The sequence below is a fragment of the Elephantulus edwardii genome, unplaced genomic scaffold (assembly GCF_000299155.1).
Source record: "Elephantulus edwardii isolate Elephantulus edwardi_28Jun2011 unplaced genomic scaffold, EleEdw1.0 scaffold00254, whole genome shotgun sequence".
In the NCBI taxonomy this organism is placed as follows: Eukaryota; Metazoa; Chordata; class Mammalia; order Macroscelidea; family Macroscelididae; genus Elephantulus; species Elephantulus edwardii.
The window spans coordinates 2,861,825-2,883,263 of record NW_006400004.1 but is presented as its reverse complement, the minus strand read 5'-3'; the positions used below and the strand labels follow the sequence as shown (position 1 = coordinate 2,883,263).

The window sequence follows — 21,439 nt, the reverse complement described above, 5'->3', positions numbered from 1 at the left end:
AGTTACAAATAGAAGGGCTTTGAGGGTGTTGCTTTCAGGTTTACTGCGGGGAAAGTTGGCAGAAGTTGGCCTACGTAACATTCTCTGGATACCCTAGGCATTCTTTTTTTTTTCTTCTCCTTCCCCACCTAGGGGTCAGATGGCACAATCTGGGGACTGAGGAGCTCACCCTGAGGGCTGCGATGGCTCGCCGTGAGCCGGGGGCCAAGGGCAGCCTGTCAAGGGCAGAGGGCCGCTACGGCTCGCCCTGAGCCAGGGGCCGAGGGCAGCCCGCCCCGGGCAGAGGGCCGCGACGGCTCACCCTGGGCAGAGGGCTGAGGGCAGCCCGCCCTGGGCAGAGGGCCGTGACGGCTCGCCCCAGGCAGAGGGCCGAGGGCAGCCTGCCCCAGATTTAATTCTTAAAACAACCTTATTAAATTGATATTATTTCACTATATTAAACATGAGGAAAACAAGGTTCAGAAAAAGGAAATAATTTACATCAACTTACACATGAAGAAAAGATCAAATCATATTTTTCTAACATCAGGTGCTATTGTTGTTTTGGGGTTGTTATTTTTTTTTTTCTTTTTAAACACACTACTTAAGGCAAGTTAAGATGAACCAGTTCCTGGACAAAGACATCATGCTGGAAAAGGTAGAAGGTCAGAGGAAGAGAGGATAACCTCAACAAGATGGGTTGACCTAGTGACTATAACAATGTGCTTGAATAAGACAGTGATGGTACACTTCTCTATGCAACCAAAAAAAAAAAAAGACAGTGATGGTGAGGATGGAAAAAGATTGGGCAAAGTTCAATTCAGGTGTGTTATTCCTAGCATCACTCTGAGTCATAGTTAACCTTATGGCACCTAACAACAACAACACTCTAGCTACAAGTTTTGGGATGGAGTTAGCTGAAGGTTTTTTGGAGTATCACTTTATTCCCTGAACTTCACTCATTGAACCTTTCAAAGCAGCGGGCTAAAAAGGATGGTGATTGCAGGAGTGCATATTATATTTAATATGATAGTGTTAATGGCATTTATTGTGTAAATCTTGTCATATATTTGTATGCATGTGTGTATATTTTTAGTCTTACAATTTGGTATCCTCAGGGATAAGGCTCTTCTGATATTTAAAATCTATTTTTTTCCAATACATGGAATGTTGTTGGTGGTTGTAGATTACCTTCAGTCAACTACAGCTAATAGCAACCATATGAACAACTGTTCTGAACTCTGTTCTATCATGTGCCATCTTCATCATCCCTGACATATTTGAGCCCATTGCTGCAGTCACTGTCAGTTCATTTGTTGAGAGTGTTTTCTCTCTTTCTCTGACCCTCCACCTTTCCAAACGTCTTTTTCTAAGGACTGGCTTTTTAAGCCAAAAGTATATGAGCTGAAGCTTCACCATCTTTGGGTCTTTAATTTTTTTTAAAAAAAATTATTTTAATTGTGGTTTTAACAAACATTTAAAGAGAAGATTTTCAATGATTCATTGTTGGACCTTTTACCCCCTCTCCCTCCCATCTCCGTCCTCCAGTTCACTTTTTAAAATTTTTTTTAATATTCATTCAAACACCTCTGTTTGTTCCTGGATGGATATTCAGTACTCTTCTCCAACACCACACCTCAAATGCATCAGTTATTCTGTCATCTTATTCATTGTCTTGCTCACAGATACATAGCACATGAAGTTGTCTTTTATAGTTATTAGTATATAGTAACCTAATCCTCATTTTTTGGAAAGCAGTAGATTAATTTACAAACCTTACTGTCAATGAACCAGAGAGATCTAGACATTTAATCCCCCTAAGTTGCACATCAAGCAAGTTATTGATGCTCTCCTTGTTCATTACCTTCTGGACACATAAATATCTCCACTGTAAAACTGCTAATTACTATGTTCTTGGACAGTAAGAAACTTATTAATTCAGTTCAGTGTCACATCCCATCACTTAGACATCAGGTTGGCTTGACCTAGCCATGAATTTAAAGTTTCTAATGACCTTGCTATCAACTTATCAGACATTTTAAGTCTTTGATTTAAAAGGCACACTGTAGCCATATATCAATGTGAAATTCTAGCCTGTGCTGAATATAGAATTGTAACATTTAAAAAATGTAATATTAAAACATAGTTTTAATAGCTTGATGACTGAAGAATCATAGAGTAGCTAATCTTTGGTGTAAAGTTTATGTTAAATATGTTTAAAGTGAAGTGGATATTGTATAATTTTGTGTTTAAATGTACTTTTAATATATTTATTACACAAAGCTCATTTTTTATCTTTCTTTAAACTTAAGACCAATAGTACGAGTTTTGTTTCTTAGCACTAAATTTTACATATCACCTTCAGTGATGGCAGTAAATGCTGGTTTATGATACATACTGTCTTATATTTGAACTAGTTATGATGGGATTTCAGATACTATTGAAGGTAAACAACATTTAAGGTAATTTTGAGAGCAATGGAGTTTTATGAATTTGCATGGAATATATTCTAGAATTTCCAAATAACTATAATTTATACTATTCTTCCTCCTATAAAAAATCCAGTGATATAATTTTTGTTCCCTGAAATTTCTTATTTAATGATTTCCTAGCAAAAATTAAATAGTTAATACTTGGTAAGATATTGATTGAAAAAGTTAATAGTCAATTGTTGTTGTTGTTGTTGTTGTTTTGTGCCATCTAGCCTACTATGACTCATAGTGAACCTACGAAGCCTACCCTATTCTATGCCATCGTCACCATCTCTAATATACTGAAACTCACTGTTAAAAGTCACAGTGTCAATTCATTTTGTTGAGGATCTTCCTTTCTTTTGTTAACACTCTACCTTATCAAGTATAATGTCCTTTTCCAGGACAGGCACCTCTTAACAACTTGACCAAAATATGAGAGCCAAAGCTTCACCATCTTTGCCTCTAAGGCACATGCTGATGTCACTTTCTGCAAGATATATTTGTTCGTTTTGTCAGTCCATGGGCTATTCTGTACTCTTCTCTCACCATCACAACTCAATGGCATTGATTCTTCATCTTTTCATTGTCTAGCTCTTAGATACATAGCCAGTAATTGAAAAGACCATGTCATGGATCGATGCACCTTGATCTTGAAACTGATATAATTACTCTTTAGCACATTGGAGTGGCTCTTGACAGCATATTTTCCCAATGCTATATGTCTTTTGATTTCTTGACTGCTGATGCCCAAGGTGTTAATTGTGGAAAGTATGTTGAAATTATTGACAATTTAAATATTTTCTGAATCTGTCATGATATTGCCTTTTGGCCCAGTGGTGGCAATTTTTTTCTTTCTCAGTGTTGAGATGTAACCCATATTGAAGACTGCAGTCTTTGATCTTCTGCAGCAAGTGTTTTAAGTCTTCCTCAGTTTGGGCATGCAATTTGTGTTATCTCCATAATATAGAATATTGATGAATCTTCCTCTAAGCCATTCTTGTTCATAGAGTCCAACTTGTCATATGATTTGCTCAGCATATGGCTTGAATAAGTATAGAGAAAAGGTACAACCCTAGTATACATCTTTCTAGATTTTATACTATGCAATATTCCCTTGCTCTGTTCTCACAACAACAGGGCCTTGGTCTAGGTGTATGTTTTGCAAGAGCACAATTAAGTGTTTTGGGATTCCCATTCCTCTCAATGTTAATCATAATTTGTTTGATCATAATCACAATCAAATGTCTTTTCATAATCAATAAAACCCAGATAGACATCCTTATGATCACCAAATTGAAGAAGTTCAAGTATTGTGTCATAGATCTTGACATCCCTTAGACCTGATAATGTAAATTGGTATAAGATTTCTGAAAGGTGTGGTGTAAGATCTCTGAAAGATATTTTGTCAGTATCAGTCACCAGTTTTTAATTTTATTTTTTGATTAAACAGATGAACTTCCATAAACTCTTTATTATTATTCTTAATTTCAATGAACATTTACAGAGATTGTAGATTTCCATTCATTCATTGATGCACTTTTCTCCCCACCCACCCCACCCCCCACCCCCAGTTCGCTTCTTTTAAAGCAAAAGAAAAACTCCTTCATTGGTATACAGTCCCCCCGCACCCTCCCACCCTTACCCTGAGTATACTCCACTCTGCAACCCTCATTCCAAACTCTTAAGATAATCATAATGCCCTAAAATATATTATTTTTAAATTGTTCTCTCCCTCATAGGCTTCAATGCAGTATACATAATTTATCCATTTTTTCTCAGACTTACCCTCACCCTGATGTCAGCTTCATTATACAACAGAGGCACCATGCAGTATTTGTCCTTTTGTGACTGAGCTATTTCACTCAGCATAATATCCTCTAGGGTCACCCATTTTGAATAATATTGCATGAATTTCTTATTTTTCAATGCAGTGTAGTATTCTATTGTGTGAATATACCACAACTTCTCTATCCATTCATTTGTTGATGGGCACTAAGGTTGTTTCCAACTCCTTGCTATTGTGAACAAAGCCCCGATAAACATGGGTGTGCATATATATCTGCTTGGATGTCAGTTATGGTCTCTATTCCCAGTAGTGAAATTGCTGGGTCAAATGATATCTCTATTTGCAACTTTTTTAGAAAGCACCGTACTGCCTTCCACAGTGGTTGCACCATTTTACACTCCCACCAACAGTGAATAAGGGTTCCAGTTTCTCCATAACCTCGCTAGCATTTGTTGCTTGCTGTTGTGTTAAATTTTGCTAGTCTTAGTGGGGTGCGATGATATCTCATAGTTGTCTTGATTTGCATCTCTCTTAGAGCTAGGGATTTTGAACATTTCTTCCATGAACTCTTTCTAAGACCATAAACAGATAAATTGTCAAAAATTTTTGTATGAGGATATTGTTGTTGTTATATGCTGTTGGCTCAACTATTATTCATAGTGACCTATGAATAACAGATTGGAACCTTACCCTATCCCATGCCATCCTTACAACATGCATGAACCTGTCTTGTGCATATTTGAGCTGACATGCTCAAGCCCTGGCCTACAGTCACTGTGTCAATCCATGTTTCATTGCTGTATTATTAATAATACATTAAAAAATTATGACTGAAATGTCAAAAGGATGTTAATATAGAATTTTTCAAAAACAACTTAGATGTATTCATCAACTAATTTTAGCATGTAACCTATTTTTTAAAGAAATAAAGAATGGCCCAAGGTTTATTTTAATGTTCTGATATTGCCATCTTGAAATCTTTAATCATTTAAAAGTAAAGGATCCAGCATTTTCGTTTTTCATTAGACCCCACAAATGTGTGGCTAGTTCTGTTTGTGAGTCATGAGAAGATAATTGGATTTTATTATAAATATAATGGGATGTCTTCGAAGTTTTTATGTATCTTGATGAATCAACATGAACACAGAGAAATTTAAATTAAAGTTGACACGAAAGATCAAAATATAAATATAATTTTAAATAATTGCATTCAGAGTTCATTTTGTTAAATTACTTGTATTTCCAGAATATGTGATTCAAATCAGATCCTGTACAGGAGAAATATTGAGATTTTATGTATGATCAATTTAGGTAATTACTAACAGCACAGTATACTTTAAATCATTCTGAATCTGTGGATCCGAAAGCTGATCCTTAAATGAAGTTTTAGCTTTGCTTACAGATACTTCTAGTTTTCTATGTGAGAATCCTTTCTTATCTCTTCTATATAGAATTTCGAGTTAAAGATTTTCTTTCATTATTAAACACGAACCCCTGTCAAATAGTTCAACCTTAAATTGTCTATTTGAAAGGTCTAGTTGAAACAAGCAATTATTTAAAAAAAAAGAAAGAAAAAAGAGTCATAGACAACTAGTTAGCCAGTTGTCCAGTCAGACATACAAAAGCCTGTTCTTTGTAGTATGATATGTTGTCATAGCTTGATCATATTAGTTTGGTTCATTAGGTTATTCAATAAATGTTAATTAAAAAATAGCCTTTCCCCTCACAGAATGGACTTCATTGTTGCTCTACATATGCTATAAAATGTTTATCAAAGAGAATTTGTAAGATGGATAATGTTTCTTCTCTCATTCACTGCTCAACTAGATATTTAATAATTTCACTTAAAAGCAAGCAAATGAACCCAAAATCCGTTTGCCAGTGTGTAAATTCTGACTCAGGGTAATCCCCTGTATGTTAGAGTTTTTAAAGACTGATATTTTTGGAAAGTGGATTGCAAGACTTTTCTTGTAGGTCCTCCTGGTTGGCTTTTGATTAACAGCTGAAGTGGTAGCCATTTTACCATCAGAGACTGGTGGTTTAGTTAGGACAAACAAAGAAAATAAAATTGTTATTGGCTTGATTATGTAATTAGATTCTTCAAATAAAAGGTTTTAAAAAGTTGATTTTAAAGTACCTGCTTAAATAGATACAAAATTGTTTCCCAAGAAGAAACTGACTTTTTCTACCAGCACCTCTGCTGTTCTTCATTGCCCAGGTGGAGTGCTTCCTCAATGAGAGGAAGCTGTATGTTTGAATTTTCATAGTGAATGCCAATTTTCCCTAATATCCTTAAAATAAATTTGTGCTTTGCCAACACACAGACATTTTTTGAGCAAGCTTAGTCTTGCAATTTCTGCTGTCCAACTCCTAGTAGATGTCAATGAAGACAGATTACATATTTTAGAAAGGATTATCCGAAAGGTCATAATTAATCATCCGTCTTTGTAAAATAGCTCTTGTTTTACTTCAAATTTGAATTCTAGACTAAGTTATTCCACTTTCTAACTCCCAGCTGTGTCTTTTAGCTCATCCCTAACCCAATTTCCCCTCTCTTCCTCCTGTTCCACTTTCCTTCCTTGCATTCAAGATTATGCTAGTCCCTGTTCTTTAACAATTCAAAGTGTAATTCAGAGGGATATCCAAATAAAATATTATTCTATGTCCTCATGTAAAAATATGTTTATGAAGTTCTTATATAAATTTTTTAGTGATTTGAGTGAAAGTTTATGAAACATATTGGTTTTTCAATCATTCATGCATATTTTGTTCCATAACTTTAATTCCTATACCCACAATGTCTGATCATCCATTCATTCCACATTGTTTTTCCCTTCACTCATCTTAATATGTGTTTCTCTATTAATTTTCCACTCCTTTCCCTCACCCTGGTGACCAAACTAGAATGATTTTTTATGTGTGTAAACTTTCCTTTTTTTATAATGGTTCTCTTATTCAATATTTGTCTTTTTGAAATGAACTCATTTCACTTGGTGTAATACCCTTAGATCTTCTATCCATGTTAAGCAATGTTTCATGAATTCGTCACTGTTCTTCTATGTTTCATACTCCATTGTGTGAATGTGCCATTCCTTCACTGATGGGTATTGGATTGTTTCTATCTCTTTGCTATTGTTAATAAGGCTGCTGTAAACATGGGTGTGCATGTATCTGTTTGTGACATGGCTCTTATTTCTTTAGGACATATATATACACAGTAGTAGCTCTGGTGTCATGGCCCATAGAGCACTGCACTGCTAGCCAAAAGACTACACCTCTCAGGAAGTTCTAATGCACTGGCTACCTGCAGAAGAAAGATGGGTAATCTTCTCTCCTGTGATTTATCACCTGCAAATACCCTCCACAGCAGTGACTTGTTCTTTTCTGTGTGAAATAGAAGGATCAAATGGTAGTTGTTCTGTTTCCAACTTTTAAAGGAAATGCCTAACTGCTTTCCTTAGTAGTGTATATTAGAAGTTAATGGGTTTCTCTCTGCACATTGATGTGCTTCCTGTTATTGAAGAATAAATATAATGAAAAGAACTATAAATAAGTCATTTACTAATTAAAGCCACTTTTTAAAAAAGTAATCTGCAGTCTGCAGTTTAGTCATCTAAAGGATAATGCAATGACTCCACAATATAGCACTAATGTCCCTGACTCCTTCTGACTTTCTGATGCTCTGTGGATAGCAGTTGTGGAATGTATATTTCAATCATAATTATTTTAAAAATATATCTATGGAAAAATCAGGGTTCACTTAGACATTTTTAGTGTACATCTCTTTTACTTATCTACTGCTGCTGTAGCAGAAATATTGCAAGTCAATGACTAGTAGAAATTTATTTTCCCAAAGTTAGGAGGCTATGAATAGGCATATGAAGGGCAGGCTGTAGGGGAGGCTTTGTCTCCCTGTGGGTCCTGGAGGAGGTTGTTTCTTTTCTGCTCCTGGGTTATCGTCGTCTCACTTGGCATCTTTCTCCCCTATCTTGACTTCCTGAATTGCTTGTTTAATTTATTTTATATCTCAAAAGATATTTGCTTATGAAACATCCTATACAGTGCTGTCAAGGAAACAAAGATCAATTCCCAAATAGGAGAATCACCATAAACCACACTAAGTGCATTTATTTCCAGGAAGTCAATTCCAACTCAGTGAACTTACAGGACAAAAATAGAACTGTTAAATAGATTTTTCAAGGCTGTAAATATTTATGGAAGCAGATTACTACATCCTTCTCTGTGGACCAGGTAGTAACCAGCAGAGTTTCCATTAATAGCCAAAGAACTTAACCAATGTGTCACCAGGGTTCTTTAATCAAGGTATAGGAATTAAAATATCTTTGAAGACAAAACTCAATATCCCTTGCAGTTATATTTTCAAGAAATAGTATTCATTGTAAGTATAAAACCAAGCCAAACCCATTGTCATAATCAATTCTGACCTACATCAACCTGATAATCAAGTCGTCTGCATAGGGTTTCTGAGGCAGTAAATCACTATGGGGGTAGAGTCCTCCCTCTTTCTCCCAAGATGCAGCTGGTGAACTCCAACCACTGATCTTTCAGTTAGCAGTCCACTGCTTAACTGTTGCACCACAAAGGCTCCCTCTGTCAGTGCAAGATCAACCAATATGTTTTCTCAATTAAGTCTATGTTGTTGTTGCTTTGTGCCATCAAGTTGGAGCTGATGCATAGCTGGCCCTTCAGCAAATTTTCCAAGGAGGCAGTTAATCGCACAGGAGGAGATTGCCCATCCTTCTCCCACAGAACAGCTGGTGAATTCAAACTGCATTCCTTTGGGATTTGCAGTGCATCTTCTTTCTGATTTAACTGTTAGAAGAGATTTGTTCTGAACTCTATGAGCCGTAGTGGTACTGTGGTTAAGGGCTCAGATGTCATCCAAAAGATTTGTGCTTTGAACTCACCAGCCATTGTGCCCTCAGAAAGATGTGGGATTCTGCTTCCATAAAGATGATAGCTTTGGAGACCTTATAGAATGATTCTACTCTATCCTGTTCTGTGAGGTCTCTATGAGTTGGAATCAGCTTGAAGGAAGTGTATATTCCAAACTCAAAGAGTTTAAGCAGTTTGGATGGTTAAGCAGTTTGGATACACCAGCTTCTCTTTAAGAGGAAAGACTTGAGAATCTGTTCCCATAAAGATTTTAGTCTAGGAAACTCTGTGGGGTAGTTTTACACTGTTCTGTATGATCATTATGAATTTAAATAGACTAAATAATATGTTATTCTAAATTCAAGATAGAATGTTGGAAAACAATGTATTAGAATTTTGTGAATAAACTAGTATAATAAAAAACAAAATAAAAATAATGGAATATGATTCAAGAATTAAAAAATTGCAAAGAAATTAATCAATAAAAGATCTATTTTTTTAAAATAGAATGTTGGTTTAGGTTGGGGTTTTCCCCAAGTGATTAATATAGAAACTTCACTTGAGATTTTCCTCCACCTCTACAATATTGTTAACTCATTTAAAGTCACTTATTTGCAAAAGCATCTTCATTACATTGAGTAATATCTAAGTTTCTCACCACTGGGATAATGGGAAGCACCATATTAGATGGAGAAGAGATTGAGGTTGTTAACAATTACAGCTTGCTTGGATCCACAATCAGCACTCTTAACATTAGCAGTCAGGAAATGAAAAAATGAACTGCATTGGGAAAATATGCTGTTATGGACCACTCGAGAGTGCTGAAGATACAAAGGTGTGACTAATCCATGGTCTTCTCAATTATTTGTTTAACTTTAGAGCGTTGGACAATGACTAAGAATGACAGAAGAAGAATAGATGCCTTCAAGTTGTGGTGCTGGAGAAGAGTCTTGAATATACCATAGACTGCCAAGGAAACAAATAGGTCTGTCTTGGATAGGGGAAGCCAAGTATTTCCTTGGAGGCTAGGATTTTGAAGCTCTGCCTCACTTACTTTGGGCATGTGGCCAGGTGAGATAAGTCCTTTGAGAAGTACATCATTCTCAGAAGGGTGGACAGACAGCACAAGAGAAGGAGACCCAGGATGAGATGATTGATACAATAACTGGGGCAATGGGAGTTGGTGTGTCAGAGTTAGTGAGATTGGCTCAGGACAGGGGAGGGTTCAGAGGTGCTATACACAGGGTCATTAGACATCGCAGGTGGCTCAATGGCATATAAAAACAATAACATACTATGACAAGTTTGGAAGCAGGAATGGCATCCACTCCCATGCCTCAGGAAACTCTTTTGAATGAGTTGTTAAGTGTCAAAAGGGGTAGAGAGGTTTCAGGCCTTTTGTTCATAGGGTCACTATGAGTTGTGTTAGACTCGAAGACAATCAACAACAACTAAATAAGAAAAGTGTCTATTTTTTTTTACTCATGATAATTTTCATTTTAATACAGTTCTCTGATTTTCTTTGAAAATGAAATTCCTTGAAGGATTCATATCACACAAAATTCCCCATTGCTTTATTCTTTTATATAAATGAACTGGCTTATATTGAAATAGCCCTCAACCTCATTCTTTTTCTTGGAATGGAAGTCCAGAAAGGAGAGAATTTGCTTGCTTGTTACTCAAGTCTTCTTGCCTCTTGGATAGACTGCTATAATTTATTTTCTTTTGGCCTTTTCTTGAAAGTCATCCAGCAGCAACAGTATTTATAGAACAGAATAGCTTTACTATTAAACAAGGCCAGGGTGTGGGAGTAGTGAAGGAATGGGGGAGTTGTCATCTAGAACCTGGATTGTATTGACTGCAAGAACAGCAGTCAAATGTATTTATTGAATTTATGTTTTACTAATTTAAGACTTAAAATAATTTAGACTTTCAATAACTTGTCTGTGAGAATATGGGATCAATTCTGTAATAGATTTAGGAACACATAGATGTTTATGAAACTAGATTACAGTGGTCATACTATTTAAATGAGAATTTTATGTCTTTTGAATAAGAAAGAGACACAGGTTTTAGAGTGTTAAATTCCCAAGGCTAAAAATATCTATAGTAGTTCCAGCATCATTTCACTCAGCTGCCCTGAGCTACCTTCTAGGTTCATATACTCTTGGACATGATTGGATGCAAACATTTTTAGTAATTTTGGTAGAATTTCTTCTATTAGATCCAATTTTCTCTACTAATCTATTTCTTTCCCTTTAACTAATGTAGGGTATACTTAGAATGGAAGTAATACACATAATAACCTTTATAAGGGTTGCCATGCTTTCTACCATTACTGTGAGCATACAGTTTAAGCCACTTTCTACAGGGTTATTTGAAATGAATTTTTGCTTCTACTTATCTATGACACTAAATATTTTGGATCCCTTTGTCTCTTGTTGTTATTTTCTGTCAAGTTAATCCTGACTCAGAATGACCCATATTGTGGATTCAGAGTAGAAAATAGTCTTTTTAACCCATGCCAATTTATCTGAGATCTGAGTAAATGCTTTAACTTAAGCCTGGAATAAAGAAATAATTTTCATTTTAACATTTTGTTCATGGGTTAGTGCTTACAACATCAAAATAGATCTTTCTGGTTTTTCTCATGTCTCATTTGATGGCGATAAGTTAGTTTGCGGGTTCCTCAAAAAAGTGAACATGGAAATTCTACCCTGAGAAAATAAGAACTGAGGCAAAAATGGAGATTTGTACACAAATGATCATAGCAGCATTATTCAACGTTGCAAGAACATGGAAACAGCCCAAATGTCCAACCACAAACAAATGGATTGAGAAATTATTGTACATTCACACAATAGAATACTATGCAGCACGCAGGAGCAATGATTTTGTAAATTATTACCTAACTTGGGAGGGAAGGAGAGCTGAGTGAACTAACTCAGTCCCACAAGGATGAATATGGTATAAAGCCATTATTGTAGTATAAGGATCTAAGGGGGGTGGGAGAGGTTGGAAGCAGAAGGATGAGGATGTGCGGGGGTGGGAATTAATAATGGGATTGTACAATTTGATGGGTGTGGGGTGAGGGAAATAGAATTTGTTCTTGAAACCAATGTATTCAAATTTTGTAAATAAACTAATAGAAAATTAAAAAAAAAATAAAACCACCTGAACAAATAATGGAAGCAGAAGTGGCATCGCCTTCCTCAACAACATGCCTCTGGAAAGTATGAACTTTGAGAAATGACCATAGTTATAGAAAGACTTCAGGTCTTTTGTTCATAGAGTTGCTATGAGTAACCCTTGACTAATGGCACTCATCAACAACAACAACAAATAAACAGACAAAACCCAAACTAGATCTTTATTTGATATAATTTGATTATACCAGAATGTTCATACCTTGAACTTAGGTGTGTGTTGTATTGCATATAGATGCATATAGTGCAAACAAAAGATAAATAAAACTATGATCAAGCAAAGACTCTTGGTGTAGTATAATTTAACCATCTTTATTTCACTTTACTGGATAGCATTCCAATTTGATTTGAATTAATTTTACATCAAAATATGAGTTTAAAATCACCTTATATGGGATCTGTACAAGAAAAAGATCTGTTCCAAATAATGGGGCATTGTTGTATTTAATTAATACTACCAAGATTTTCTTATTCAAAATCTACCTGAAACGAAATATTGTGCTTAAGTTTAGAGAGCTCTCTGGACCTACTTCTTAGTTGATTACCATAATCATTCTATAAAGTCATTAAAACAATTTTGTTATTGTTTGTAATCTATAAGCATTACCACTCATCCTTCAGTTGTTCTGTAGTGGCTGTGTGTTGTTATACTACTACAAGCTATGCCACTGGCCTTTCAAACACCAGCAGAGCCATCCATCATGGACAGGTTTTAGCCAAGTTTTAAGCCTGAGATGGAAGAAGAAGAAGGAACTAGTGTTATATTTTAAAAATAAATTGGCCAGTCAGAACTTTATAAATTATAGCAGAGTATTGTCTAACAGTGCAGGAGAGGAAGATCCTCTGGGACTTATGCAGTGACTTGGGTAATAGGGGTAGGAGTGTCAGAGATAGTGATACTGCCACAAAATAGAGCAGAGTTTAGGGCTTTTGTACATAGGATTGCTATGAGTCACAGGCAACTCAATGGCACATAGCAACAACAACAACAACAACAACTGTCTAATAAAGTGATGGAAGATGAGTTTCTTGTATTGACATTTAAAATACTATTAGGGAAAAGTACCTCCTCAAAGTAAAGACCCTTAATGACACAGATCAAGTAAAACTTTTGGGACCTTATTGTGCTGATGTCCCACAACTAAAAAAAAAAGAAGAAAGAGGTGCAAATATCTATTAATAATTAGAATGTGAAATGTGAATCTAGGCATATTGGAAATAGTAAAAGAAATCAATATCCTTAGCACTGATAAACTGACATGGACTGATAATGGCCATTTAAAATCAGACAACCTAAATGTTCATTAAAATTAATAAAATAAAATTTATTAAAAAAATGAGAAAAAAATCAGACAACCACTCTACCAAATGACAGATTAATGAAAAGTGTCATATTCTTTGTCCAAATGAACATTTCAAGATACGTCCTGATGTACATGACAATCAGTGATAGGTAATATCCACATGCCTATAAGATAGTCTAGTTAATAAAATTATTTTTAATTTTTAGACATCACTCAAAAATTTTAAAAAATTGAAGAGTTTTACCAACATATACAGTCTGGAATTGATAAAAAAATAACATTACAATGCATGGAATGCAAAGATGGAAGCAAAGGATTTGTAGTTGGAAAATATGGTTATGGTGAGAGAAACGATGTCAGAGATCCCATGATAGAATCGTATAAAACCAAAAATTTATTCATTACAAAAACTCTCTTTTAAGCAGCATGAAAATTGACTTTACACAAAGGCCTTGAAAAATGGAATATATAGGGAGGAAATCAGCAACGTTTGTGAAAAGAGACAACTGAGAAAGTCAATATCATCAATCAGAACAAAGTCATAGGCCATCTGTAGAAAAGATTGATTGTTGTTGTTATGTGCTGACGAGTCACCTGAGAACTATAATAAACCTATGTACAGTAGCTCTGTCCTGAGCCAGTTTCACTAATTCTGACACATCATGATTATCAATTATTCATATGTAATTTCAAGTTTAGGCTAAAAAATATTAAAACATCCCATGAAAGCAAAAGTATGACCTTAAGTATATTGTACTTGAGTTTAGAGACCATCTCAAGAATAGATTTTATACGTTAAACATTAATAACACAAGACCAATGGTTGTGGGATTACATTAAAAACATCATATTTGAATATATCAAGAAATCATTAAAAAGAAAACAAAGGACTAAAAATACATGTCAGAAAAGACCCTATTCCTCTTGATTCTAGAATAGCTAAAGCAAAGGGAAGGAATAATAAAGGAAAATAACAACAGAAAACTTCAAAGGGAAGCTTGAGAAGACAAAACAAATATTATAATGAAATGTACAAAGACTTGGATTTAGAAAACCAAAATAATATGCTCAGCATTTTTGAAGCTGGAGAAATTGAAGAGACATTAGTAAGCCTTGAGTTGCAATACTGAAATTTCCTATGGACAAAATATTGAAAGACACAGGAAGCATAAAAAACCCCACATGTTCATAGCAGTATTATTCACCATTGCAGGATCATGGAAACAGCCCAGATGTTCAACCACAATAGAATGGATTGAGAAATTATGATACATTCATACAATGGAATACTACGCAGAACAGGAGCAATGGATTTGTAGATTATTTCCCAGTTTAGGAGGAACTGGAGAGCATTATGTTAAGCGAACTATCTCAGTCCCACAAGGACAAATGTTTATAAAACTATTATTGTAGAATGAGTATAAAGAGACAAGAGGAGAGGGGGAGGATGACAGAAAGGGATGAGGATGTGCATGGGGGATTAATCATGGGATTGTACAATTTGATTGGAGAGTGAGGGAAATAAGTAGAATCTGATCTGAAAAACAATATATTCAAATTTTGTAAATAAATTAGTATTAAAAAAACAAAAATAAACCCTTCTATGACTGTGGATCACAATAAATTGTGTCTAACCTTGAGGGAAATAGGAATTTAAGAGCTCTTAATCATGCTTATGCAAAATCTATACTTGGACCAAGAAACAATCCTTGGAACAGAGCAAGGAAACACTGCATGGTTCAAAGTCAAGAATGGAGTGCATCATGGATGCATCCTGTCCCATACCTTTTCAATCTGTAGGCAGAACTGATCATCTGGGGACGGGATATGAGGAGTGTGGCCTCAAGATTGGGGGAAGACTCATTAACCTGTGATATATTAATCACATAACGTTGCTTGCTGAAACTGAAGAAGACCTGAAGCATTTGCTGCAAAAGGTCAAGGAATGTGGTCCTCAATATTGATTAAATATTAACATCAAGAAGACAAAGAGTCTCACCACTGGGTCAATTAATAACACCATGATATGGAGAAAAGAGTAACTTTGTTAACAATTGCTGCTTGCTTGGCTTCACAATCAGGACTCTGGAAACCAGCAGTCAGGAAATCAAAATACAGATCGCACTGGGAAAATCTGCTTGTCATGGACCTCTTGAGAGTGCTGAAGAGCAACAATGTCAGTCTAGACACAAAGGTGCTCGTAATCCAGGCCACGGTCTTCTCAATTACTTGTTATGCTTCAAAGAGATGGATGGACAATGACTAAGGACGACAGAAGAATTGATACCTTTGAGTTGTGGTGCTGGAGAAAAGTCTTGAACATACCATGGACTGCTAAGAACAGATAGGTTTATCTTGGAGAGGGTGAAACCAAGTGTCTCGTTGGAGGCTAGGATTTTGAAGCTCTGCGTCACTTACTTTGGGCACGTGGCCAGGAGAGATTGGTCCTTGGAGAAGGACATCATGCTCAGAAGGGTGAACGGACAGCGCAGGAGAGCAAGACCTCGGATGAGATGGATTCATACAATGACTTGGGCAATGGGGGTTGTTGTGTCAGAATTAGTGAGACTGCTCAGGACAGGAAAGGGTTCAGAGGTGCTGTACATAGGGTCACTATGCATCGCATGTGACTCAGCCAATATCATCCTATGACAGGTTTGGAAGCAGGAGTGACATCCACTTCTTAAATAACGTGCCTCCGGAAACTTTATGAACTTTGATAAGTGTCGATGATTGTAGAGGGACTTCAGGCCTTGTGTTCATAGATTGCTATGAGTTGTCCTTGACTAAAAGGCAATCAGCAACAACAGCATTCTACCAAAGAGAGATCTGGTGGCCCAGAGACAAGAAGCTGTGCTGCAATCTCGATGGCACACATTTCAAGGCTGCCAGCTGCTCAGCAGAAAAAAAATGGGCAATCTCTTCCTGTGTGATTAACTGCCTCTAAAAACCTGTTAGAGGGTCAGCTATGGTTTGATTCTGTCTCTGCTGTACACAAAAACATCACTCTACCACAAAGAGTAAGTTCAGTCATTTCATGGGATATCAAATGATCAAGAACAAATTTCTTGCTGCACTGAAAGCAATGGTACAAAAAGAAAAAGAAAAGAAAAAACCCCAACCTAAAGCAAAATCCATTGACAGAATATCAATTGAGATGTTTCAACGAACAAATGCAGTGCTTGTAGTGCTCACTCATCTATGCCAAAAAATTTGGAAGACAGCTAACATCTATGTGACCAGCCAACAGGAATATATCCATATTTGTGACTAAACCAAAGAAAATTTTTCAAAAAGAATGCTGAAGTCATCAATCAATATCATTAATAGCATGTTGTTGTTATGTGCTGTCAAGTCAGTTGTGATTCATAGCAACCCTATGTACAACAGCCCTAAACTCTGCTATGTCCTGTGCCAATTGCACCATCTCTGACACACCCTCCCGATTACCCCAATCACTGAATCAATCCACCTATAGGGGTCTTCCCCTTCTGCGCTGTCCCTCCACCCTCCCAAACATGATGTTCCTCCCCAAGGACCTGTCCCTCCTTGCAACATGTCCTGAATATTATTGATAAACAGTTGCAGCAATGCATTGAAAGGACCTTCCAGATATTCTAGCTGGATTCAGAGGAGTACATGTAATGATCAGAGGAGTACATATATCATTGCAGATAGCAAACTCTTAGATAAAAACAGTGAATACCACAAAGATGTTTATCTGTGTCTTATTGATTATGCAAAGGAATTTAATTGCATGGATCCTTACAAATTAAAAATAATGGTGATTCCAGAATTCTCATTTGTGCCCTTTCAGAATCAGTAGATAGACCAAGAAGCTGTTGTTTGAACAAGAAGTGTGCACTTAAAAAGTGGTTTAAAATCAGGAAAGAGAGATCAGCATTGTGTCATTTCACCCTATAGAGTTAGTCTGTATTCTAAGTGAGGAATCTGAGAATCTGGCTGTATGAAGAAAAAAGCAGCATCAGGGTTTGAAGAAGACTCATTAGCAATTGGAATACACCAATGACCCATCTTATTTGCTAAAAGTGAATCGGGCTTGAAGCATTTGCAGGTGAAGATGAAAGGCAACTAAAAGCCTCAACTGTGCATTATACTTCAACATCAAGAAAAAAAAATTATCACCACTGGGCTGGTAAGCAGTATCATGGTAAATGGAGAAAACATTGAAATTGTCATGGTTTTCATTTTACTTAGAACCATAATAAAAATTCATGGGAGTAACAGTCAAGAATTCAAGGCATTGCTTTAGACAAATATGCTGGAAAAAGCCTCTTTAAAATGTTCAAAAGCAAAGACACAACCTTGAGAAGTACAGCATACCTAACCCAAATCCGTGATACTTTCTTTTCACCCCAAAGTTCCAGGCATTTTTATTGTTTGAATAACATAACACATAAACCTAGCCTAGAATGTCCCCAAGGAAATGGAGGTCATGTTGCACTGGTAATTATCCTTTGGTCCGTCATCTTCTAAGCACTTGTATATTCTTTTTAAGATATTACATATTTATTCTATTCTCAAGTGCAACCCAAGTGTGAATAAACAGATGTATTCTCTTTTATTACCGAGCACTCTCTTGTGTTCCTTTAAATAGGAAAACAAAATGTACTGTATGTATTTCCATAGCCTATTTGGCCAGAGTTGTCCCACCTATGATTTTAACAAGATTTCAACTTGTTCTTCCAAAATCCTTCTTGAACAACAGTTCATTTATTAGTCCCTGCGACGATATTGATATTTTTTATAGTCTCCAAAATGTGAAGGAAGGAGCTGGGTTGAAGGCATCTGGGAGTGATCTTCTGCAAACTGAGGACCATTGGGAAACTGTGTAGGAGCAAATCTTGTCAAAAAGATACCAGCTCCTTCATTTAAAGCAGAAAGAATGCCACCCATTGCAGCTGACTGACCAAATCATAGCCACTTGTCTATTTCTTGTGGTCAGTATAGCTCCTGTTAAGTCACTACTCGTGGTGGCATTCCAGGGATCTGAACCATACTGCAGTCAATCACGGAAAACAGACCTTCCCAAATCGCAAAGCTGCTTCCTAAGTGTGGAGCCCTGGTTTTAATAGCTGTCAAACTCTCTTGTAGTCTGTGATTGACACCCATTTAGTAATTACGGACACTTTTGATTGCTTGAACGATGCCACTACCGGTGATTCCTATTGTAAAGGTGCCACCACAGTCATCCATGATTCGTCAGGGGCAATGTTCTAGTCCATACTCCTCCATCCTGACTCCCGCAGGCCCAATCCATGGTCTTTCTCAAAAGCATCATATCTGTGCTAAATCTGGATAATGAATAAAGAAGACTGGGGGGGGGATATTTCTTTTGAATTATAGTTTTGGTGAATAATATTGAATATACCATGGTATTCCAGAAGAACAAACATATGCAATTTTTTAAAAGTACAGTCAAGATGTTCCTTAGTGACTTGGAACAGTACCTAGAGAAGGACATGAAAAAGGAATATATTCAAAAGGTGGATATGAACTTAGGCCAGGACTCAGCAAGGCTTTGTTTCAGTTCTAGATTGTGTCACCATGAAGTAGAACAATCTCGGGGGTACCCTCCATAAACAACAATCTATATGGCTGTGATCTGAGGCATATTTGTAAGAAATGATAGACTTCCTAGGGAGCTCTGCTGGCCTGCTGGCAAGAAGTTGCACGGCAGTCCAAAGCACACAGTTTGAGGCCACCAGCTGCTCCATGGGAGAAGAATGGGCAATCTCCTCCTCTGTGATCAACTGCCTCATAAAACCTGCTGGAGGGTCAGCTACAAGTCGGTTCTGACTTGATGATATACCACAATAACAATAATAGTCTTTCTTCTATCTCATACTGGTTTTAGGTTAAACAATTTATCTTTCTTTTCGTTGAAGCTTCTTTGAAATGGTAAGAAATAGTGAGTGTGTGTTTTAAATGACATGAGTCAGGAGGGAGTGTCTGTGTCATAGACTGTAGCTGTTAACCTCAAAGGCAGAAGCATCTCCCTAGAAACTTGAATCCATCAGCTGCTCCATAAGAGAAAGATGGACTGTCTCTTCCTGTGGGCTTGAAAGCTTCCAAAAACCTACTCGAGGGTCAGCAGTAAATCAGTTCCAAATCGATGACAATAAGGAGGAGGAGGAGGAGTGGTAATAGTAGTAGTACTAGTAGTGGTGGTGGTAGTAATAGTAGTAGCAGCAGCAGGAGTAGTAGTGTCTTGATCACTTTGGAAAAAGGTATGATGTAATAATTTTATTTTTAAAGTGTGTCTGCAATCTGTTGGATTATCCAACAAGCAATGCATTTTTGTTCTTACTTGGTAATCTGTAGAGAGCAATCATTATTTTTTTAATACCACATCAAAAATTCTGCATCCTAACACTAAGGTATCATTCTACAGTATCAAAGCCTCTTTTTAATTTTACAATCCTTGACATGATCAGATACCCAATCAATAAGGTAAATACAGGGTTGTTTGTGTTTACTTATTAATCTCTAGTGTTTACCTTACTCACTGGGTAATCTTTCCCTATCTACAACAAATAGACTATATATAATAATATAGGATTTTTTAGAAAGGCTTTAATGATGATAGGTGATATGATTCTTTCTGAGTTTCAAAACCCCAGGAGCACACTCTTAATGTATCATATGTGGATGTTATCCTCTGGGGCTGTGCAACATGGCAGTACTGGGTGGTACATTAACAACACTAAATGAACAGTTGTTCAGTGAAGAAGCTCTGAAGACTGAGGCCTTTTATTCTGTCTAGCTCTTGTAATCAGTAATTTATTTTCCCAGGAAGAATCTTTTGGTCTTAAAAGTCTGAGGTCAACTATCACAGCTGCAGTTTCTCTGGGGAAAAATAGTTCCCTTCCTTAGCCAAAAGCCTTTCACATCAGTATCTGAAGGAGAGAGCTATATTGCGCTGTCAAATAAAAGATATTTGTGCCCTTTTCAAACATGGAGAGATTGGCTTCTTAAGAGAATTGATCATGTTGGACAAGATAGCAGGAATTCAGGACACTAAGATCTTTATCAAGTCTTCATAAGACTTTAGGACTTCAGTTTTTCTAAATTCAAAATAAATTGTAAAGGTAGCTAGCTCTGAGGTGGCTCTGTAATTTTTAAGTTATGGCTAACATCAAGTTGAAATATCCCGGGATGATTTTAAAATGATTCATAGTTTGGTACGAACTTTTCACAATGCTAACATTTCTATTTGACACAGAAAAATCATTCTTTTTAAATAGTTGATGATTTGTTTTGATTTGCAGTTCTAAATCCCAAAGATAATTTTCTTACCATGAGATTGTGTTGTTTGGCAGGTAACTTTCCCTAAAGATTACTTAAAAGTCTTTTATTTTTAATTGAATATGTTACACAGCACAGAAGTCCACTAAGCTGTGCTTCCAAAAATTATTTGCGTTTAGTGGATTATGCATAACTCTTTTTTAGAGTTGATGAAAGGAATCTATAATAGTAAAATAAGTTCAAATGCATTTTCAAGATGTTGAAACACTCATTGCCAGCACCAAGAATTGTTTTGGGCTGAATTGAGTTGATAATAAACCTTATATTTTATACCAGAAAGTATAATTTTGGAAGGAAAGAGTAGAGATTTAAGAACTATCAAGTATGGAAATACAAAGGAGGAGGAACAGTTGTAAGCAGACCCTAGTGATTGGAACATGGAATGTGAGAGCCATGAATGTAGGAAAATTAGAAATTGTTAAGAAAGAAATGGAACGCATAAATATTGACATATTAGGCATTGGA

At 36.3% G+C, this 21,439-nt stretch overlaps 1 protein-coding gene and 1 pseudogene across 1 annotated transcript in view; one reads left to right on the top strand and one right to left on the bottom strand.

Annotated features, from left to right (window-relative positions):
- Positions 1-21,439, top strand: part of ADAMTS6 (ADAM metallopeptidase with thrombospondin type 1 motif, 6) — a 509,355-nt gene that overhangs the window by 119,166 nt on the left and 368,750 nt on the right. The gene's annotated exons all lie outside the window — the stretch shown is intronic.
- Positions 18,383-18,901, bottom strand: LOC102853834 (annotated as a pseudogene).